The sequence below is a fragment of the Protopterus annectens genome, chromosome 16.part0, assembly GCF_019279795.1.
Source record: "Protopterus annectens isolate FY-2018-M chromosome 16.part0, PAN1.0, whole genome shotgun sequence".
NCBI lineage: Eukaryota > Metazoa > Chordata > Ceratodontiformes > Protopteridae > Protopterus > Protopterus annectens.
This window is the reverse complement of record NC_056750.1, coordinates 249,336,407-249,360,618: the sequence shown is the minus strand read 5'-3', so window position 1 is coordinate 249,360,618 and position 24,212 is coordinate 249,336,407. Positions and strand designations below refer to the sequence as shown.

The window sequence follows — 24,212 nt, the reverse complement described above, 5'->3', positions numbered from 1 at the left end:
CATTTCCTTTCATGCCCTCCTGTTCTGCGGGTACATACTCCCTTATGGCTCAAATAACTCTTATGACTCCCTAAATGTCTTGATGAGATTTGGGAAAAATACTTGAAACATGTTGTGACGCCCATGCACTGGCCCAGCAATCAAGAAGCCTCAATCCTCACCACTAACACCAGTGAGGGATGTGCACATTGGGAGGATGAACAGTACACACAGAGTAAAGTACAATTTTCCTTAAGAGCACTCGGAGGTCACAGTCAGTCTGGGGCTGGTTTCTCTCTCTCTCTCTCTCCAGAGCCCCAATAAGACTCCCCTCTGGCACAGCTATAGGGTTAAGATATCAGCCGAGTGGTTAAGCCAAAACATCCAGCACCCTCTCTGAGCAACCAGTGCTTCATGTCCCTGCCAAGTAGCTGACACGCACACAGTGTGAGATTTGATTTATATACAAACACACAGACACTCCTGGGGAAGGCTGGCACAGGTTCTCTAGCTATGCCCTTTTCTGCCCAGATTATAAGGTAGAAATCACTGCCACCAACCACTACTTATCAGCTACTATAAAGGCCCTTTCCAAAGGGTGTCCAATTCTGCTGTGTAATGTTACTGTTATCCAAATAGTAAGTGTGACCAAGGCTATTTAGGAGTGACTTGTACAGTATCACCAAATACATGCAAGTACCCTAAGAGCTTGTATATCTCTAACAAAACAGCCACAGTTAAAAGGTTTAAATATATTTAATAATAAATAATAACAACACAAGACAATACTTATTAACTCAACACAATGACAGTAGAGTTCAGAAACACAGGAAATACTTTAAAATAACATAGTAGGACAGTCTCACATAAATACAATAAACATCTAGACTGATCTGACTATTTTCCCATCTGTCTCTAAGAGAGATACTAAGATCTAAGTCTTACTTAGAGAGCAAAGCAAATACCGGTGAGTGGATGTTCTTACTAGGTCCAAGACGAGATGCAAATACACTCTTTCTCTCTGAAATATTTCCCACGCTAAACAGATACCAACAGCATTTAACATGTCTCTGTCAAAAATACTTGTATTTCTGATGTGCAGCTACTAGGAAGTCACAGGGCAATACAAAAACACTTTACATGTGAAACCTAGTAATTATCTCTGTCTTAAGACAATAGAAAGAAACTCCTAGCCTAGACATCCTGTCGCTTAGCTTGAGATAAACTAACTTTATAGCACGTCGTTAAAACTCAACTTATTTTCTTAGAGTTTTGCAAGTTAACGCTCTCTATCACAATTTCTACTATGAAACATACATTGCATTACATAAGCATAGAGTTTATACACATTTCTTCTTTCTTCCAGCAGGGTGCACTGTGGTTACATTTTTGAAGCTCAGTGCAACATATAGTTTAATCATAACATATAGTTCTCTTTACATTTGTAAAGCAAGCCTGTGGATCATATTAATATTTAAAAATTAGCTAGAATTATTTACAAAATTCTGTCTGGCTGGGCTGGCAGCATCTCGGTTTATCACACATCTATGCACTTTGTTGTGTCTGTATTAATTGCATCTGTTATGATTAAGTTGTTTTGTGACAGTTATTCAATGGGGCTGTGCCTGCACATGGTCATTGTTAACTGGAGTATTGCACCAGTTAACCAGTAAAAATAAATACTCCTCAATCCACACACTGTCATGGCCATCTCAGACTGTTCCTTTTGCTTTCCATCTCAAATTGCACTCTTTGCTTTCTTGTATGAAATGAAAAGTCATTTACACATACACACACCTACCTACATACAGCACTCAAGGTTATTAGTGTTTTTTTTTCCTAAGGACTGCAACTGTGTGGATTTTTTTTTATGGAGTTGATTTTTTTTGTTTATTACTGGAGGATGGAGGTATAGGGTGATGTATAGCGAGCCATACTGCTTGAGGTGTACAAGTTGCCAGTTTGGGTAATTGTCATCACTTGGAGTGGCTTGAGTAATTAGGGATATTGATGTGAGTTTTGTAGAGTCAGTGTTCTAGCTCCTTTTCTTTTGCTGTGTCTAGCACTAAATATATGCTGTCAAGCCAAGAAAAAACAGCTGAGGTTAATGGTAGATGGTTTTCCCCAAATTTTGTTATTGCTAGAATGTCAGGTGACTATGTGCTGAGCCAGAATTCAAGTTCTAGCTGTGCTCTACATTGCAGTGAATGTTAGAGTGTAAGATGAGGGAGGTTAAGGTTGTGTGAGGTGACTTGAGAGGGGTCAGGGTTAGATTTAGTGTATCCATATATTAGTAGCAGAACTATGATGAGCTAAGAAGAGGTGATTATTTTCTTTGATTAATGTGCTGAGAATAGTTTTGTAGGGAGACTAAATGGCAGATTGATGGGAGAAGGTGTTAAATTCTGGCGTGTGTGTGTGGTTTTGGTTGTAGCTTGTCTAATGTGCAGGCATTCTTGTTTTGGTATTAGGTATTCAAGAGAGGAAAACAGCTGTTGATTGACAGACATAGGTAGGTTTAGATGAAATAAAGAAAGGGTCACATACTAAAAGGATCAGATGTAGGTAATGTTTTCTTGTAGTAACCATGTGAGTGGTAAGTGTGAATAGCATGTTTGTAATTAGACTGCAGCATCCCACTTGTGTTACTGGTCCAATGGTACCATACACATGAAAAAGAGAGAGGGTTTAGGATTGGGTTTAGGCTCTGAGGCTTGGGGTTAACGGTGGTCTTTTAGGGTTAGAGTTTTAAATTTAGGAAAACTTAATAGATTACATTTTGCAGGAGGAGCATAATACTGAAACTCGCTACTTTATTATATTCCGTTTTATACTGGTTCTCATGAATGAGTATAACACACCCCTCTCATTCAGAAAGACAAACTGTGTAAATTAGTTACATCTGGTCACTGCAAATACCCAGTGCCTTATATGTGTTGTAGTTGTGTAATTAAGAAGGAAGCCATTCTGTGTTGGAGGGAAGCCTTCTAGCTTATCAGTGGGAGTGGTAAGCACGAGGTAGCCTATCTACCACAAGAGGAGTGGTTTCTAGCCCAGAAATTGTAGTTTATTGGCTGTTTGGGAAGTTTTTCCATCCCTTTCAACTTTCTGGTTTAAAACCGCATTTGCGCTTGTTTAAGCTCCACTCAGCGGTGCTGAGCTGAGGTAAACTATTACTGGTTCCAGAACGTCTGCTCTTCAGTTTTTCCCTTGGATCTTGTTAGTTCTTTCTCTCTTGCACTTCAAATAGGCTAATCGCTTTGCACTTCCAACAAGTTTTTGTAGCAGTTATTATAGCACACCTAAGTGCTATCAGCACTAGTTGTTCTTCACGGAAATAGCTCCAATACTTAGTAGTTATGACCACCCCTCCTGGCATGATTAAAGGGGAGTTCCCGGTGCTTTCTTTTATTAACCTGGTGCACTTGGGTATTCTGAGGCAGTGTAGCAACTGCCTCATGTACACAGAGAACCCTCTCCTCTTACCTCTCAACACTCAGACTTGTGAGAGATGCACTTCTATCACCAAATTAGAAGCTATGCACTCTCCAGCCAAGACCGGTCTAGCTGGTCAAGAGGAGAAGGTCAATACCTGCACCACACCACATGAAACACACAGCCCTCCAGAACACCCACTATTACAGCTCTCACATAAAAACACAAACCACACACCCACCTTCATGGAGGCTTTCAATATAAATTTACCCAAACAGCAGAGACCTCCAAGACAGAAACACACTCAACCACCACAACACAACACAAACCACAAGACACACAGCTCACCTCCACAGTGTGCCCCTCAACCTTAAGCCCCTAAGGCTAAATACCTTGCCCAGTACACTAATCATAGGTTACTCAATAGTGAGGCATACAGATGTCCCACTCACTAGGTTGAATAAGGAGAAGGTAATAGTCAGCTGTCAATCACGTGCCAGAATCCGACACACAACGCACACACTGTGGTCACTCCACAACAAGTACAAGTATGACTCTGTCATTGTCCATGTGGGTGTGAATGACCTGAGATGCACTTCCCTAGACTACATGAAAAGAGACATGATGGAGCTTTCGGATTATGTGGCCCAGGAAGGTATGACACTAGCCCTGAGCAGTATCCTACCATCACCCAGAATGATATCACAGTACAAACAAAAAATGATTGACTTCAACAATTGGCTACGTTTCTGGTGTCATTCTAAGGGATCTAATATCTGGCTGCTTGGGGTGACATGATTAAAAGACCTCGATGCTTTGCCAGAGATGGCCTGCATCTTTCACCCTTGGGTTTCCAGGTACTGACTAAGGCTCTTGCCATCCCTATAGTGCGTTTTGTAGTAGGTGTTCCAAATACCAAATTACCACCGTAACAGCTATAAATAAATGCAATCTGAGGGTCATGCTGCGCAATGCTAGAAGTCTACATTTCAAGATGCACTCGCTCAAAGCACTCCTCAAAATGGGAGAACATCTACATTTGTGCTGTAACAGAGACCTGGTTTAAAGTGGCAGAAAGTACCCCTGTGCTATCAGGCTATAACTCATTCCACACCTTTTGGCCCCGAAACATGGACCGAAGCTCCAGAGGTGGTGGTGTCTCCATATTCATAAAGGATATGCTCACTTCCAGACTAGTAGCCCAGCGTAACGCAGCTGAGATACTTCAGGTACAACTAACATTGGGTAAGACAGCAATCCAGGTCATAGCCTGCTGTAGGTCCCCAACTATGTTCCTAGACTCACTTGACGTTCCTAAGCACCCTAGAATCTATCAAGGTCCAACCCAACACTCTCATACTAGGAGACTTCAGCTACTCAGCTACCCCTCCATCAACTGGAAAAACTACTCCAGCACCAATACACTGGCCCAACACTTCCTGGAATTCATCAATTAGAGTGCCCTGGACCAACTCATTCTGATCCCCACTAGAGGAAGCAACATCCTTGACCTGGTTATTACTAACATGGGCGGCCGTTGCTCTACACCAGTAGTCAATCCCTCCCTAGTTAAATCCAACCATAAACTAATCACCATGGAAATCCGCATCTCACCCACTCCCCCTGCAAAGGTAACCACCTTGAAAAACTTCTCCAAAGCTGACTTTGGACTCCTAAAAACAGAGGTGGCTAACTTCACGGCACCCATGCCAATAGAAAATAGCTGTATGACTGCCAAAGCATATACCAATGTGCACTCTACGAACATGTACATAAATGCATGGAACTATAGCCATACCCAACAGAACCAAGACACTCTCCTCCAAAAAAAGGAAGCCAATCTGGTGATCCCCTGCCATTAATAAACTCTACAACAGAAGGAAGAAACTGTTGCAGAAAAAGGTGAAGTCTCAAGAGTGGAAAAATTCCCTTATCAGCCTCAACAAAAAGTTGCGATCCCTCATCAAAACGTCTAAAGCCAGCTATGAGGGCAGAATTGTGGCAGACACTAAAAACAATCACAAAGCCTTCTATAGTTATATCAAGAACCTCCATGACAATACCCAGATTTGCTCTGAGTTACTGCACAATGGTACCTCCTATACTGAGCCAACAGATATTGCCAACATACTGGCTGACAGATTCAGTGCCAACTTTACCCCCCCCCCCCCAAAGGACCATTCACAATACCGGAAGAATGCCAGGCACCCAGCATTAGTGTAGCCACAGGTTAAGGCTGCATTGTCCAAGGCCAAGAATACAACTTCCATGGGACCTGATAATATCCCTGGCTGTGTTTTACATGAACTACAAAGTGACCTGGCACCACATCTGTGTGCCCTGTTCAGTACAGCCTCACCTCAGGCTTTGTCCCTACCGATTGGCACACTGCTACAGTCATCCCTCTCCATAAAGGGGGAGCAACTACAGACCCTAGTGGGTTGCAAATTGGCTCACAGGTAGAACGCACAGTGTGAAAGTAGCAAACTCCAAGTCAGACTGCCGACCAGTCATGAGAGGAGTCCCACAGGGTCCTCTCTTGTTCGGCATCTACTTCTCAGAAGTCCAGGCCAACACAAAGGTATTCTGGCTGACCAAGCCATTATTAATTTCCCAAGTGATGCAGACATCCTACAGAAAGGCCTCATTGAGATCAGTGACTGGTGTCGAAACCATGCCCTTAAGCTTAATGCTAAAAAATGCATAGTCGTCCCCTTTGGTAAAAACTCGGTTCCCACTATTTACCACATTGATGGGAGCCCACTGAACACTGAAGGCGTTGTAAGAGATTTGGGGATGCAGGTTGACAGCAACTTCTCCTTTGTGGTCAGAAATTCCTTCTATGTGGCACATCTCATTTCCAAGGCTTTTGCATCCAGGAAGAATGGATGGACTCATCATGTGGGGTGAGTTTTGCCAACTTAATGATGGTCCTTTGGAATCGTGAATTTATTATGAACAACAATGAGATTATCGACCAAATTTACTTCTACACACACTTCTTGGTCAATATTAAAGGGTGATGATCGTACAGCTTCACGTATGATTCATCACTTGAACAACACGACAAGTTTTTTACAGTTTACTAGTATTTACCATCAAGAAAGTATGACATATTTCGATGTAGAAATAAAAAATATAGAGTCCAGTTTAAATACACGGCAAAAGTCTATAGGAAAAGTAATTACTCTAATACATTCTTGCATTATACTAGCAAACACCCATATCATCAGAAGAGGTCTGTAATTAAGGGTCAACTAGTTCGAGCAACGAGAATGGTCACAGTAAAAGAAGAATTTATGGAAGAATGTGAAACCTTGAAACAGATGTTTTTGAGAAGAGGTTACCTAGACTCTTTAATATTACAGTTGGTAACCGAAGTTCAACTCAAGAGAAAGAGAGTTTTTTACGAACCAATCCTCAACAGACTGAGTACACAAGAAAGGGTGATTGACTCGAGTAACCAAAGTCATGAAGAACACCAAGACGTCAGCCAAGGGAATTTAAATAGTATTAAGTTTACATTAAGTTTCATTACTCCCTGTACTATTGATGCATTAGAGGTAAAAAAAAAAATTTAAATTAGAACTTGTTAATGGGTGACCGGGACATTAGGAACAAAGTGGGTGAATCCCCTTTAGTTATTTTTAAAAGAGGACGCAACATGAAAAATGTATTAGAAAGTAGTAAATGGGAATGCTTAAGTGGGAAATGTGTAATTTTTGTAGATGTGTGGAAACGGGTCATACCTTCAACATTGGAAGTATACTGTGTCACACAAAGAAGAATTTTAACTGTAATTCAAGAATGGCAGTTTATTTAGCTTTTTACTTTGGGAAGATCCACTGTAAACTTAAAGAACGTGTGTATGAACATATTTACAGTATTTATAGAGGAAAATTGGAAAATGCATTAGCTAGACACATTACTAGTTTCCCTACACACAAGTTCAATTTTAGAGCCATCGATCAAGTTACACCTGACATTAGAGGTGGCCCTACTTCACTCTTACTAGAAAAACTGGAATTATGGCAGTTGAGACTAAATGCTTGTCAACATCCACACTTGAATGAGACTTGTTCTGTTTTATGTTGTTTAAAATTAGAGTTTAACTAGATGAAAGTTAAACAATTGTATGCATAGTACAAAAATTTGGTTTAATAAGTTTTAAATCCAATTTGTATAAGACATATTATAAATTAGATTTATTCATTTTTATCTTTTATGTTGTAATTTTATTGTGTTGTTGGGATGCTGCTAAGTGTGGAACATTGAGGGTTAATGTTTTAATAGGGAAGCAATTTTGAATGTAAATTTTTGTCACATGATGAACTGAAGTGAATTTAAACACCAGTATTTGAGGAGTTGTTTTATCTGAAGAAGTTGTGGTCATTTTACCGAACGAAAAGTGCTTTATGTGTACGTGTTCTTAATAAAATAAGAAGCAGATTGGTTCCTTGGTTGGCGACTCTTTTTGGAAGTAGTGTTTGTGGATTTACCTAATAGACAATGTAAAGTGTACCCAAAAAGCTGTAGCAAGGGTGGGTTTAAGAGGACATTTGCCCATAGGCTCAAGCTGTGTGGGGGTATGGTTTACACAGTAGAAGAGGTGTCGATCAGTCTGTAAAAGCAGTATCTGTATTCATTTAAGCAGCCATAATCGTGGCTGCTTGAGTAAAAGTCAGTCAGTTAGGGACTGTGTGCTGCACAGTGTAGAAAGGAACTAGTATAACTCTGCTACAGTTTGACAAATAACCATTATGTATATACATAATACTTTGTTTATACTGAAGACTTCTTTATAAATAAATGCCGGTCAGTGAACTGTAACAAGGAGCTGTTCTGTGTCTTTGATACAATTTAGCAAAGATATTTTGATACGGCTTAGGATGTTTATAATAGCTCTTTAGGTAGCCTGCTTTTTGGGGTCATCCTCTTCAAACTTTGGGAGGATACAAATGAGAGTAACATTGTCTGGGGAGCCAACTGATTGTTTCAGATCTGGGGGGGGTAGTCCTTTAGACCATCATTATAATTTGCTTCATCAAATCATTTGTAATGTTCTGCCACAAATCTCTTCTCTAGCTCAGTGTAATCATTAATGATGATTCCACAAGCCAAAAATAAATAAAAATGCCAGGTGGTTATGCCCATCTTCTTGCATATTATACTTAAGGCATCCACATTAGATAAGAAAGGTAATGTTTGAATGCATAACCCCGGAGTAACAACAATGAGCTCTACTTTTTAATTTACAGCAGCCGGTAGTTTTGATCCATGCCATCACAGCTTCATCCTACTATTACCAGTAAGTAGATGCACACAGTATACCAGTTTTGCCAGCATCCTTACATAGCTGAATATTCAGTCTCTGCAGTGTGGTGAGAATAAGTGACCACGTGACCAGCCGCTCTGAGCCTAACCTGTTCACAGGTCCCAGCCAAAGACGTTTAATCAGTAGGTTGTAAAGGGCTGTCTGAGTCAACATGTGTCAACTAGCAGAATTTTAGACTGAAACCATCAGGTCATTTTTTGCAGTACTTTTATACTATTTTGCAAATCCAAGGCCATGTCATTGTATAGTGACCATGTAAATTTGACACACCCAAAGTCATGATGGCATAATTTCACACTTTAGGCCAGGCTAGCATAATGTTCATGTGTATTGACACATGTAGGATAGTAAGTTCAGCATTTGTCGCTGAGCCTCACTTCAGTAGTCTCTGTGAAATTTAGATATGCCGGGGGAAGTAGAGCCAGCAGACATGGCATCAACAGCATTTCTGTACGCCTGTGGCCGACCAGAATTCCTTTGTAAGTTAAAGCTTTATGTAAGCAGTTTATTTAGAGCACACGTAATGAGTTTCATGGCAGCCTTTAGTATAACAGAAAAAAAGACAGTGAGTTTTGTGACATTGAAAAATCATAACTTCGGTTGTTGTTTTTTGATTGTGCCTGAGATCGACAATCTCATGGGCCATAAGGCCTACAACAGCTGCTGGGTTTGAATGTGATGATTGCTCATCTTACAGCATTGGTGGCCTAGCTACTGGAGTACAGTGATACAATTAAAAAAAAAAAAAAAAAGGAAAATGCTGCAAACCAATGGGCCGTAAAGACTGGCACCTCTCCAACAGCCTTTGTTTTTGGAGTTTGTGCTCAGTATGTGTTGTGTTAAAGTGATGCAGAATCCTAGGAAGTCTTCTGACACTTACATTTTTTTTAACCAATCATAGAACCACCAAAGGAGTAATAGCTTATGACTTACGTACACAGGTGAGTATTGCAGTGAATATTTGGAAAATTATTTAAGTTGGGTAGTGAATCGTAGTCCCATCTGCCACTAATAACTGAAAGAAAACTGCACTCAGTGTTTCCCTGAGCCCAATGGTGCAATCCATAGTGGGCAAGACCGGGGGCCCCTGCCTCTGGGGCTGTTCCTTGGGGCCAAGTTACAACAGCACATTATATTTTATTCCTATTTTTTCACATCTGTAAAACCAACAAAAGCCCCAGCAATATTGTGCATGCCAATAAAATATAAGTTATATATATATCCCTTACAATTCATATTTAATTCTGGTTGTATTTTCTGTTTTTTGTCTTACAGTACCATGTTTCACCAGGCATTAGCATATTTACTACTGACACTTCTACTACTGACATAGTGCTCTGGCTTAGTTAAACTCTTGCTTTTGGACATTTTCTCCACTAAAGCATTTGACAGTTTGGCTGCTGAAACCCCAAAGCTGGGCCCATGGGGGCCCCTGATCATTTGTGTCTGCCCCACAGCCCCACAAAAGCGGAGGCTTGCGGAATGAAAACGCATTCATCAAAATTTCTGTAAAATGAAAAACATGAACTTTGATAACCCCTATTGTATGAAGCTGATAATTGAATATGAACATGAATGATATAAGCATATTCAACGGCCACTGGCATCACTTACCTCAGTCAAACTTTGGAGTTTAAGAAGAGCTGATGCTTCCATCATCAGGGGTTTGATTTTTCTTTCGAGGTAGTTTTATAACTAATACCAGAACACCAGATACTATAACTCAATTTATTTGCTGAGAATCAATTTTACAATAAAAAAAAAAATTAGAATAATAAAAAAAATAATAATTTTAATCTAATTTTTAAAAAAAATACTAAATCATATATTTTTACATCAACATCTATTTTTTGGACAATAAGTATAAAACTCAGATGTCTAGATTAATTGACTGTTTGTAATCCTGAATGATTTAACAGCAAAGATTTTTTTTGAAGGATAAAGCAAAAAGTATGAACAAAAGCAAGGGAAGTTCTAAAAAGGTAGGGACAGTGACAAGCATGCATTACTCCTCCATGGGATAACCTCCATCTGCTTCTGTCACACTGCAACTGCAGACATGACTTAAACAGCAATGACTAATCAGGTTGCACAAACCAAAGTTGCACAAGGAAGTAAGTGAATAACTAGGTGTGTGTGTGTGTGTGTGTGTGTGTGTGTGTGTGTGTGTGTGTGTGTGTGTCAATCCCACTGCAAATGATATTTAAGGTTCTCATATTTGTGGGTAAAGCGAATCCTGCAAATTGCTAGAAGGGGGGGGGGGTGATCCTTTTGTAATGTCTAGATGTGGAGTATAGCTTTTTCAGGATTTTGCACCTGATACTGCTTAGAAAAAGCGAACCACCACTCTTCACTATCTCGCCACTAATGAGTTTGCAGTTTTTCCTGGTGAGAGACACTGTTCTTTTTGACTTTCAGACAGGCTTTATAATATCAAAGCAGTCATTTAATAAATATAGTTAGGATTCTTGTTGAACTGTGTATAAGTCTGGACTACAAAGTGCATCTTCAAAATTACATTACTGTGATTTTCCACAGCTTATAAACCAGACTGTATAGTAGTCTTCCACAATAAATTGAATTAAATGAAGTAAAAGCTGTCATCTGCCTTACATCAATGCTGTTTGGGCATTCTTACAAAGCTGTCCTTGTTTATACAGATGGGCATTCTTATATGCAAAAATGTAATGATTGTACAATATTATGTAAGCTACATTCTTTAAAATATTAACAGAAAACTTTTTTTAACAAGTAATATATTATGCATATTAACAGTGACACAATTTTAACCAGATTATACATAAAACTACATAGAAGAAAAAACTGATAACGATAGAGCAGATCAAGGGTGTACCTTTTCAGACAACATGTCTGTAGCTGTAGAAATTAGAGCTGCATACAGCAGGTAAGTAGATTGAAAAACACGTTTAATAGAAACAACAGCTGACAAGCACACATACATTTTAAGTGCTTGGGGCAGAATACTGAAAATATTTGTCCGTCTTCCTAAATGTCAGATGGGTTGAGAGCAGAAAAATGAGAGTCTGTGAGTACAAAATAGAATTTTCTGACTATATCCTGCAGCAGATGGATCATGTAAAATAGTTAACGCCTTAACATTCTCGTCCCTGTCAACAGGACCCTGTGATTCTGTTCAGATCTATTTTAACTATCCCTAACTTCACTTTTTATTTACAAAACAACGCTGAGAAAACGGAACGGATATATTTTATGTAATAAATCAAGGATATTTTAATACAAAAGTAAAATAAAACTGAAAGTACTCTATTTTTCTATAATTAAAAATGTGAGGTTGAGATGACCTAGTCATAATCTAGTTTGTGACTTCATCTGTGAGGTCAGTACTCAAGATTTTCATAAGAGGAGAAACTGTTTAGGCTAAACATGAAATGTTCTATGAACCCATGGCCTTCCATATCACTAGTGTTTACATAAGGGAGAGTACAAGAACTAAGACGAAACCTAGGAGGAAGAAGGCACAGAGAAGCCTCCTAGAAACCCAAGCAGGATAGCCCTGGCAAAGCCGGCCTTGGCCCTGAAATAACATGCAACTTATGAGCAGAGGTCCAAGTAGCAGCCTCAAGGATGGAGTTTGTATCCAAACCCTTGACAAAAGACCCAGAGGAGGCAAGTGCCCTAGTAGACTGTGCCCTTACAACCAAGGAAGGACATTTGCCATGAAAAGAATTACAAAAGGAAATAGCATTAGAAATTCAGGATGAGAAGGTTTGCTTAGAAACAACCAACCCAAAGTTCTGTAGTGAAAAGAAACAAAAATCTGCTCATACATGCAAAATACTTTAGTTTTATCCAAATACCTGAGTTGTCTATGCAAATCCAAGGTGTAATCTTCTCACTGGCAGACTGCGGCAAAAGAAAAAAAGAAAAGAAGGAAGATTAATATTCTTAAGAGACAACTCATTGACCATCCTTGGGCATAAAGGAAGGATTAGTACAAAGAGGTGCCCTGTCTCTATGAAAAAAACTAAAAAAGGAGGAATGGTTATGAGAGCCTGAAGTTCAGACACTATGTTGGCTGAAGTAAGAGCCAAAAGAGCAACAGCCTCCCAAGAAAAAATGTTGTAAGGAAGCTGAAGAAGATAGCTCAAAAGGAGCCTGGGTCAATTTTTCAAGTACAAAACTGCGATCCTAAGAAAGCAGAATTGGCTTTCTGTGAGGCCTGATATGAAGGATGCCTTTAAGAAATTTCATGACCTCACACCTAAAGGCCAGAGTGGGATACAAGGGCAGATGAGCAAAAATTGCTGACAGGTGAGCTTTAAGTAAAGGATATGTCAACCCAGCATGGAGCAGATTACACAAATAACAGAGAACCAGAGGAACCTCAACAGAAAGGGGATCCAAATAACAAGAGATGCACCAGACAAAACATCTTTTTTTCCATTTGGACATGTATGATTTTCTGGTAGTGGGTTTCCTAGCCTCCTGCAGAACCTGGAGCACAAGGTGCCTAAAACCGTATCACCCACAGTGTCATTTGAAGAGTGAACAGGTGGGGATGGATAAGAGAGATCCCTTGACTTATGTGAGAAGATCCACCCCATGAGGTAACTTGTGGTGATTGACCTTGTTCATATGAGAAAGAAGGGGAAAACCAATGCTGTCTGGGCCAAAAAGGAGTCACCAGCAAGATTCTGGGAGAGTCCTGCTTGATCTTGTACAGAACTAATGGCGGTGGGGGGGGGGGGTGTTCGTAAACATTCTCTTCCAAGGAAAAAGACAGGGTATTCACTTTCCAAGTTGGAGGACTTGGGACTCTGAAGCAGAAGAGAGAAATTTGTCTGTCAAAAGGGGAGGCAAGATGATCTAACTGAGGAATACCGCACTGATGGCCAATGCCCAGCAACACATCTCTGTGAAGCATCCATTTATGAACTTGCCTTTTGGACCTGCTCAAAAAGGTCTACCACTAGATTGTGCTCTGAGGGAATGTAAACCACCTGAAGAGTCACTTAACACTGGATAGCTAGGTTCCAGACTTGAAGAGTTAGTCTGCAAAGAAGATAGGACCTCGTGCTCTCCTTCTTGTTGACTTACCACATTACTGTGGTGTTGTCTGTGAAGACTTTGAAGGACCCGGGATGAAAGAGGGAATGAAAAGCTTGCAGAGCCAGAAGCAGATTTCTCATCTCTCAAGTTGTTGTGGTCTGACCTCTGATGAGGAGGCCAGAGACCCTGGACCTTTAGGGATCCACATGAGGTTTCTCACCCCACATCTGAGGTGTCAGTGAACAGCTCCTGAGAGGGACTCTGATCCTGAAAGGGAAGCCCTGGATTGAAAGAGTTGATGAGTCTACCACTGAAGCTCAAGTTTGAGACAAGGAAGAAAATGAATGGGGAACTCTAAGGGGTGACAATGCTGGAGCCACACCAATTTGAAGTACCACTGAAATTTCCTCGTATTGAGTCTGATGAGGTGGAGCATGGGAATGGTGGAGACCATAAATCCCAGAACCCTGAGAAATTCCGTGGCCATGAAAGAGGACAGAGGAAGAAGAGATTGGAAAAAGGTTGTCAGGGACAGAACCTTGGCGGCAGGGAGAGATGCAGGCATGGGAAACATCTGAAGTCTGCGTCCAAGGAAAATGTGATCCTGGGAAGGCTTCAGGACTTATTTTTGGAAATTTATGGCGAACCCCAGACTGTGTAAAAGACAAGTGGTAAACTGGAAAATCCTGCAAAAGGCTGCTGGGAGAAGAAGCTTGAATGAGCAGGTCACCTAGATAGGGAAAAATCTGTATCCTCTGAAGCCTACAGAAAGCAAGGACAGGACCAAAGCATTTAGTGAATATCACTGGGGCAATAGAAAGGCCAAAGGGCAAATCAGAGAACTGAAAATGCAAGGAAGAAGCAGAAAAATGTAAAACTTTCCTGAACAGAGGATGAATAGCGATGTGAAGGTATGCATCTTTCCGATATAGAGAAACCATGAAGGCCTGGGGAAGAAAAAGAGGAATCCAGGTCTGAAGGGACAACATCTGGAAGAAGGAACATTGAGAAAGGTGTTGAGCTGAGAAAGATCTAGAATTGGGCTACATGTACCTTCCTCCCGAGGAATCTAAAACATTAGGGAGTAAAACCCCTTTCCCACCTTTGTGGGTGGAATGAGCTGAATGCTGCCCTGATAAAAAATGAATTGTAGAACCTCTGGAAAATGAAGAAGCTGCTGTTGAGGAACACCTGAAAAGGGGAGAAGGAATTTCCAAACCATGAAATATCCCTGATGGAAAATTGTCACCACCGAAGAGTCTGAGGTGATCCAATGCCAATTTGGAAGAGAGAAAGAAAGGAGGAGAGACCAGGGGACCTGGCTGAGAGGAAGGGATGGACAAAAGTCAAATGGAAACAGGCTTGTCCTGACAAGAAGGTTTCTGGGAAGAGGGAGTCTGAGTAGACTTAGCAGGAGGAACACACCAAGAAACCTTCTTACCTTTAAGAGGAGGGCAAGTCTGGCTATGAACAAAAGTGGACTTAAAATAATTCCTCTGGAATTTGGGGGTAAAGGAGACAGCAGGTGTCCGAAAAATGTTATCCACAGGGGCATCCAAATGCTTGGCCTTACTGTTATCAGGTAAGGCCTGAAGATGTAGCCAAGAATAACACTTCATCACTGAACCAAAAGCAGCAGCCTTGGTAGAAGCATCAGCTGCATTATAGCTGCAGTTCATCGTGTGAAAGGCAGCCTGAGAGGTGGACCCCAGTAGGGAAAGAGCAAAACCCTTCCCATCAGAATCAGGAAGGTCAGACACCACCTTAGATACCTGGGAAAGGAGTGCCAAAACATATGGTCATATGATTCTGGTAGTTAATGGCCCTCAAAGATATGTTGGCAGTAGTATAAACCTTCTTGCACAACCTTTCCATAGCCTGACCATCCATATCATAAGGAAGAAGCTTAGTAGATTATAACAACTTAGAAGGTTTGTCAGAAGAAACTGATACCACTGAGGGATCAGCAGAAGGGCACTTGTACAAAAACTTGCAGTCCTCAGACACCTTATAGAACCCATCAGGTTTCTTTGGTGCAGGAGGCCGAGAGTCAGGAGCTACAGAGGCAGCAAGTGTCCAAAAGGCCATCTCTAACAGGAGGGACAGTTTATGATTTGGGTGACTCCATTTGAAGTAGCTCATAGTACTTTTTTTTGAATTTCAGAGACCTGGGAACAGTCTCATTTAAAAATTTCATCATGCGAGCAACAATATTCCCAAAGGGCAGCTCTTCGGGGGGGGGTGGAGGTGTCTGGGCTCAAGGAAATACTCTTTCTCTGAACAACAGTCCAGGGGAAGGAACATGGGAAGAATAAGCTAGGGATTCTTCTCCAGAGTCCAAGTCCTCATCCGAGGAATCCAACTCTCTTGGCCTCTTAACAGGAGTGGAAGATGGAGGCAGCAGGGACAGACACTCCTTGAGGAGGCTTCAAGGCCATTAAAGGATTAAACAGACCGTGAGTAAAATCCTGCCATTCAGGCTGAGGTTCTTTAACAATAGCGAAAGTATGTTTAGTTTTCTGCTTCTTTTTTGCGGGATGTCCACTTTAATACCCCTCGGAGGTTTAGACCCTTGAAGAGATTCACTGATGGTGGTAGATATTTCCTTCTTTACTAAAATCTGAGGTATCCCCCTCAGTCCCTCAGATGTTATGAACTGGGATTCCTCCCTCAAAGCCAGGTGACTTTGGAAAAGCCTCCCAGGTGTGCGAGAATTTGAATCTCTTTCAAGGCACTTTGGCCTCAGGACAATGTTAACATAAAGACTTTAGGGGCACTGAGGTGGTTCTACGCTGTAAAACCTCTCGTAGATTATGATGTATGGCAAGATGTGACAGAATGCAAGTATATTGAGACATCAGTGACCCAGACAATAAACTCTGAAATCTTATAGGCTCAAAGATAGAATAAAAAAAGCTCTCATCTCAGCAGTTGTTCATCTCTTATCTTCTGTGACTTATAAAGGTATCAATAGAGGGTTCAGAGGATTTTATTTTGCAGGCAACACCATACAAGTTGATAGTTGGAAGGCCTATGGTAGTTCTTTCCTGATTGAAGCTAACCTCCCATCCCTTTCATCCCCATAGAAAAAGTAATCAGTAAGGGGTCACCTGCACAATTAGAAACACTGCTTAACAGTGAGCCCAAAGACTTCATGGTCTAAATATGGGAATTTAACAGGTGCTATTGGAGATCTACTCTGTTCTTTTGTTTCTAATCCAGACATTTAATTTTACAGAAAGATCTTCTACAGTAACATTATTGCCCAATCCAGGCAAAGGCCATTCTCCTATCTGAAACTGTTTTCCTGTTTTTTTTTTTTTTTGTTTTTTTTTTCCAGCTTCTAGTTTGATATGTTTCGATTTCTGAATACTAGTCAGATGCACTTATCTGAAGTAGTTTACTTAATTTGGTCTTCAATCTGTGGGATAATCGGATCCGAGCTGGCATCCTTCCTAGCATCTGCTCAGAGCTCCAAGCTCCTCCCCTTACCCATAATACACCTCCAGTACCTTCCAACCCCGAGATCTCGTTTGCCGCGGCTAGCTGAAGCATCGTGATCTCCAGAGCTCCAGGTTGTAAGTGGGTGTAAAACTCTTAGTCTCTTTTTTTTTCTCTTCTAACTTTAGGTAGTGATAGTGTAGGCTCTCCTTCTCCTCCCCTTGCTTGGTGCATTGAGTTTTCTAAACTTAGAGTTGTTAGCTTAGTTTTAGAGTAGTTGGTGTGTGTTTTTGCTTCCCCTCCTCCCCCTCAGTGTGTTCTGTGTCTGAGTGTGGTGAGTGGGTGTTTCAGTGAGAGAAAAAATAATACTTTTTTCTGTTATTTTTTCCACTGATAATATGGCTGATAAGCCGATATTTAAAAGATGCACTGAGTGTAACCATAAATTATCCTCTGCTGATGGCCACACTCTTTGTGTTATGTGCTTGGGCGTGGCCCATCTTAGTACAGACTGCTCTGTATGTGCGGGGTTTAACCCATGCACCATCAAAGACAGGAATGCCAAGTTGGCCCTGAAAGGCCTTCTTCCCTCTTCTGAGGCAGTTGGCTCATCTTTGGTCTCACCACCTCTCCTTCTCTTTCCCTGGCTTCTCCTCCCTCCCAGTCTGGGACTCATCCTCCTGTGCAAAAGCCTGCAGAAGCAGAGCGGAAAAGGGGCAGAGAGAAGGAGAGAGAGTCGAAGTCGAGAGAGAAGTAAGATGTCTCTGGACCTCCTTTCACCGGTCAAGACACGTAGGATCCGTGACTCCTCTCGGCTCCAATCTCCGAGGTTTTCCCCGGAGCCGGAGGAGACACGCTCTGCAGCTAGGGCTTCGGTGCCCCAACCCACAAGGTTGAAGTACGTGGCATCATCGAGGTCCACCTGGTCTTTATCTGAAGTCGACATGGATAAAATGAGGAGGTTCATTCGTACTCTGATCCAGATGTGGGTCTTGCCAGCCCCCTCTCCCTCAGGAGGGGGAGCTCGCTTCCTTTTTTCCAGCCGATTTCTCTTTCTCCAATCCGTCCACTGGTTTCGGAGTATTCGGATCCGAGGATGGCTTTAGTCAGGGGGTCGGCGTTGACGCTACCTGCTTCCTTGATGCCGACAGCTGCTTGGAGCGTGTTGGATCCGACCTGCTCAGATCCGAGCTGCTCTCGGAGCCAGAGCTTTGGTGTCAGATCCGAGGGAGTGGAACTTTTTTTATCGGCTCTGCCGTTATCAGGCCAAGTTTCTTCCCTCGGAGCTCTGTCCACTTCGGGCCTGGCTCCAATTCTCTCATTGGATCCAGGGAGACTAGCCTCCTTATTGGTTCCACAGGACGTTCGTTTTTCCTCGGCATTCAACGGATTGAGGTCCCTGACTGTCCCCTCGGACTCCGCCCTAACTCCCTTGGCTGTTTCTACGATTACCATCATTTTACTAGAGGGACAGCCCATGCTCGTAGAGCCCCAGACGGTTCCCCCTGAGGAACAAGTGGCTTGCGAGTTACCCCCAGAGAGCCCCACCAGAGAAGTGTCTCGCAAACATATGTGCAAGAGGAGGCATTTGGACTCCCCTGAGTCCCTCACCGAGGATACAGACTTGGACGATGGGGAAGGTTTCCCCAGGTCACCTCCCGAGGATGTCTCCTTTGGAGAAATCATGGAAATCCTTCGCCAACGGGGAGGTTGATCTGCTCCCAAACCTTCTTCTGATGAGTCCATGTTCCTGGAGGCTTTCAGCACGGGCCCATCTACTTCTTGGGTGTGTCCCCTCCCGCAGATCCCCTTGGTGGACCTGGTCACCTCGTGGGCATGGAAGGAGCCGGACACCGTGGAACCAATTCCCAAAAGGCCTGACAAAATTTTGAGTCCACCTTCTGATAGGCCGGCATGAAACAAGGGCTCCCCGTAGACGCTATGGTGGTAGCAGCAGCCACAGAGAAGGAACTAGCCCAGGAGAGTTCCTTGGTTCATCCTCCTGACTGAAAGTCACAGATGATGGACCGCCTAGGGAAGTGGGTTTATGCTTCAGCTACCTTTTCTATTACGGCGCTGAACTCCCTGGCTCATGTCACAAGACTCCAGCGTGACCTGGTAAAAGAGCTGGAGAAGTCTCCCCCTAAGTCCATGTCGCAGGAGAACAGAGTCTCATTCTCCGCAAGGATGGCCACTTTGAAAGCAGTCTCCAACACATCCATGTGACTCCTATCACATGCTACTGAAGGAGTGGCTAGGGCAGCTGGGTCTGGCGTGTCCATGAGACACAACGTCTGGCTCAGATTATGTCAATTTTCGGACCCTGTCAAGGCGTCTTTTGCCAATGCCCCTAATAACGGCTCTACTCGTTTTGGTAAGACCATCAAAGAGATGTTAGTCCAGAGTGAGGACGACGGGAAGACACTGCCGTTGGAATCCGCTTCTCGAACCCTCAAAGGTCCTTTTCCCAGAACCAGAGAGGTCAAAAGAAGATGTGGTTCCGGAAGTCACAGTATTCCCGGGACACTCGGGGCTCTTCTTCCCCCAAGGCAGAGGGGGACAGAATGGACGCCGGCCCAGAGGCAGAGGGGGTCCGAGGAATTTTGGGTCTCGAACCTTTTTCGGACAGCCCTGGGCAGCAACCCTAAGGGGTGGCCCAACTGCTCTACTCTGGAGGCAGTCGGGGGGTGATTGTCCTTGCACAACTTAAAAACTCGCAAACCCAGTAAACAACAAAAAAGCGAGCTGGAACACGATAAGAGCAGGCTAAAAACTGAAAATGTTTAATAAAATCCAAGTAAAAGTAAGCGCTTTCGGCAGAAACAGTGTTCTGCCTTCATCAGACAAACATAAATCATTCAAATGACACCTCTTTTAAATAGATTTCAAATAATTTGACAAATCAAGAGCGAGTGCATTTTTCAATTAAGAAAAAACCATGGGAACCTTAAAACAGTGATATGCTTTACATTATTAAATACTAGTCATTGTTTTGTAGTAAACATAATAAAGCATAGCAAATGAAGTTCGCTAAATGTAATAACCTTCAAGCAGTATATGCAAGTAAATTGTGCTTTGCTTAAAAATTAGTATCAATGTGTTACCAGCAGCCTAGGTAAAAGAAAAAATATGTGTGTGTATATTTGGGTGATTGTCCTTGCACCTGGCGGCATGGGAGTCCATAACATCAGACCGCTGGGTGCTTCAGATCATATCCAGAGGATACTCTATCCCCTTTGTGAGTCCCCCCAATCTTCCAAACAACTCCCGGGCATACCACCCACGCAAAGGGAGGCAGCAGCACAGGAAATTTCCAAGCTTCTAGAAGAAGGAGCCATCCAAACCACCCCCCCCCCCCAGATCAGTCCAGATCGGGCTTCTACTCCAGGTTCTTTTTGGTGCTAAAGAAAATGGGGGACTTTGGGCCCATTCTGGACCTTTCTACCCTGAACCTGTCAGTTACCAAAGAGAGGTTCCGGATGGTCACACTGCAGTTCACCATGCCCAATCTACAAGAGCGACTAGATGTGCTCATTCGACCTCCAGGATGCTTACTATCAAATAAAAATGCACAGAAGCTCCAGGAGGTTCCTCCACTTCCGGCTAGGAGTCGATCATTACCAATTTCAAGCCCTACTCTTTGGTCTCACCACAGCCCCCACGGTGTTCACCAAAGTGATGGCGGTGTAGCGGCTCACCTGAAGCTTCATTCAGGTCTATCCATACCTAGACGATTGGCTCCTCACTGCTCCCACCAGGCGTCTACTCTCCCAAACCAGTGATTATTTCTTGATCCTTGCCCTGCGTTTGGGGATCACAATGAATGCATCCAAATCACTCCTAGATCTTGCACAGGTGATAGATTACATTGGCGCAAGGATAGATACTTTACAGTGCAAAATCTTCCTGACCTCGGAGAGAGTACAAAACCTGAGGATGCATGTCTCTCTAATCTGCCATTCTCATCTCCCAATGGCGGAGTCAGTGTTGAGGGCCTTAGGTTCAATGGCAACGACCATAACACTTCTCCTGTGTGCCTGGTTACATGAGAATTCTGGAGTGGACTCTAGCTCTACAATGGTACCTGTTGGATCTTCCATTGGCATATCCAGTACAACTCAGTCGAGTCTGTTGGTCGTCCCTCATATGGTGGATGTGTTCTCCAGACATTTTGGTGGGACGACCCTTTGTTCCAGCCCCGGCCCAAGCTATAGTGACCACGGGCGCCTCCCAACTTGGGGGGGGGGCATTGTTCGGGCAGGACAATCCAAGGCTTGTGGTCCCATGTAGAGACCAGCTTGCACATAAATGTTTTAGAGATGAGGGTGGTCCTTTTAGCGTTGCAGGCCCTTCATGCCTTTCTTCCTCTGGGAACGATTGCAATTCAGTCAGACAACATATCAGTTGTCTGGTATATCAACAAATAAGGAGGGACCAGATCTTACCCCCTTTGTCGCGAGGCCATGAAAGTGTGGGCGATCTCCACCGGTTGCTTTCTCATCGCAGTGCACATTCCGGGACAGTCCAACATTCTAGCGGACAATCTAAGTCGGACTATTCTGATGCCTTATGAGTGGTCTATGAATCTTTCAGTAGTGGAACAGGTCTTCCGTGAGTGGGGTCAGCTTTGCTGCGATCTCTTCGTATCTCCTTTCAACGTGAAGTGCAGTGAGTTTTTCGCTCTGAACCCCCTGCCGGGGGGAGTCCCCCAGAGATGCTCTAGCACATGCTTGGCCTTCTCGGTCTTCTGTATGCTTACCCTCCAGTATCTCTTATTCTGAGTTTCTACAGAAAGCTCATCGACTGGGGAGCAGAGTGATCCTCATTGCCCCATTTTGGCCTCGCCAGATATGGTTTCCTTTCCTTTGGTCTCACCTTCTGGCTCCGCCTTGAATCTTGGGTCCCATTCAGGATCTGATTTCACACCCTTTGGGGGTTCCTCATCCGAATCTGGACAGTTTGAAGCTCACAGCTTGGCTGCTCCAGTTCCCGTGATTGCTAGGATTCCTGGATTATCCTCCTCAGTTAGGTCTATTTTGGTGGCTGCTCATAAGTCTTTGACCAGGAACGTTTATCGCATATTTGTTCTGCAGCTACTTTTCTTTTTGGGCCTCTCAAAGGAGTTTAGACCCCTTCACGGCTCCTATTTCCCCCATTCTTGATTTTCTAGCTGATATTTTTCAACATGGAGCTGGTTCTTCTACTGTCAAGGTTCAGTTGGCTGACATTTCTCTTTTTCATATGGGTGAGAATTCTGCCTCTCTAGCCTCCTCCAGACTGTGTAAAGCCTTTATTAAAGGCACTTTTGTCTTGCACCCCCTGGTCAAGGATCCTGTTCCCCCATGGAACCTTACTATGGTTCTTCAAGCTTTGGTCGTCCCGCCTTTCAAATCTGCTGCAACTGCAGATCTGAAATATTTATCTTGGAAGACAGCATTTCTGGTGGTTATTACCTTTGCCAAAAGGCTTTCTGAACTGCAGGCCTTGTCCATCAAAGTTCCTTATATGATTTTTCACAAAGATAGGCTTTCCCTACGGACCAATCCATCCTTTCTTCCTAAGGTGGCATCACCAGTCAGTATCAATCAGACCACCAGTTTGCCTGTGTTTTTTTCCTAATTTTACTAACAAAATGGAATACAAACTCCACCTGCTGGATGCTCATAGGCAGTTGCAGTTCTATTTACACAGGACAAAGGTTTCCCCAAATTGATCAGATTTACGGAAATTTTATCTCCAAGGTCACTATTGCTAGATGGATTTCTTCATGCATCCTTCAGGTCTATAAGGACAGAGGCATGTCTCCTCCAGGTCAGGTGAGAGCTCATTCCACTAGATCAATGGCTACGTCTGCGGCTTTTTGGTCTAGAGTTTCCTTGGAGGATATTTGTTCTGCAGCTTCTTGGTCCTCATCTCATACATTTATTTCTCATTACAAATTGGATTTGACTTCCAGAAGGAGAGCATCCTTTGGTTCCGCGGTGCTCCGGAGTATCCTTCCATGAGGGCCTCCCAGGAGTTTAGTAGCTGGGGACTCTGTCCCACAGGTTGAAGACCAAATGAAGTAAACTACTTCAGATAAAGAAGTTATGTACTCACCATAACGTTCCATCTGAGTAGTAGTTCTACTTCATTTGTCTTCAACCGTCCCTCCCTTCTTCCCCCGGACCTTGACATATGAACAGCCTACGGGCTGCAGTTACAGGTCACAAGTGTTTTTCAGGTTGGGTTATCAGTATAAGATTCAGCAAACTCGATCTAGGGGTTGGAAGGTAGTGGAGGTGTATTATGGGTAAGGGGAGTAGCTTGGAGCAGATGCTAGTAAGGTTGCTGGCTCAGATCCAATACGGATCCGGTATCCCACAGGTTGAAGACAAATGAAGTAGAACTACTCAGATGGAACGTTATGGTGGGTACATAATTTTTTTTTTTTTTCATGAGTGGGCTGCTTGTACAGCTGTAGAAGCATGAGTGATGCAAAATTTAAAAATTAGTATACACTGATGTCCCTTTTCACTGGCACAGCTTTCTTTATTTTAGATATGAGCCAGGAGCTGGAGGCATAGCTCCCCAGTCCAATACAAGTCAGACAGGAGCACAAATCCAAAGATTATTATTTATTTATGTATTTTATTTTTTTGCAGTTTCTTTTCCAGGATAGTCCATTGGGCTACAAGGAGCCCATTTTCAATGGAGTCCTGGGGAGAAAAGCTCCAGAGAAATACAAATGCATAGTACAGAAAGAGCAGAAATCGATAATATACATTTCAGTTAAATGTTAAATACATATTTTGTATAGTACAAACCCATATTGCACAATTCAAAAAGATGTTACATAATATTGAAATAAAAAAAAGATTTTCATTAGGAAAATTACATCAGGTTAATTCAATAAGTAAAAAAACCCACAAAGCAGGTATAATCTAAGGGATATTTACATACTAAGATATTAGCGGATCGGAGTTCTGCTGTGGCGGCCCCTAACCGGGAA

At 42.7% G+C, this 24,212-nt stretch overlaps 1 protein-coding gene across 9 annotated transcripts in view; it reads left to right on the top strand.

Moving 5' to 3' along the window:
* NOP9 (NOP9 nucleolar protein) overlaps window positions 1-24,212 on the top strand; it is a 480,269-nt gene that overhangs the window by 371,128 nt on the left and 84,929 nt on the right. The gene's annotated exons all lie outside the window — the stretch shown is intronic.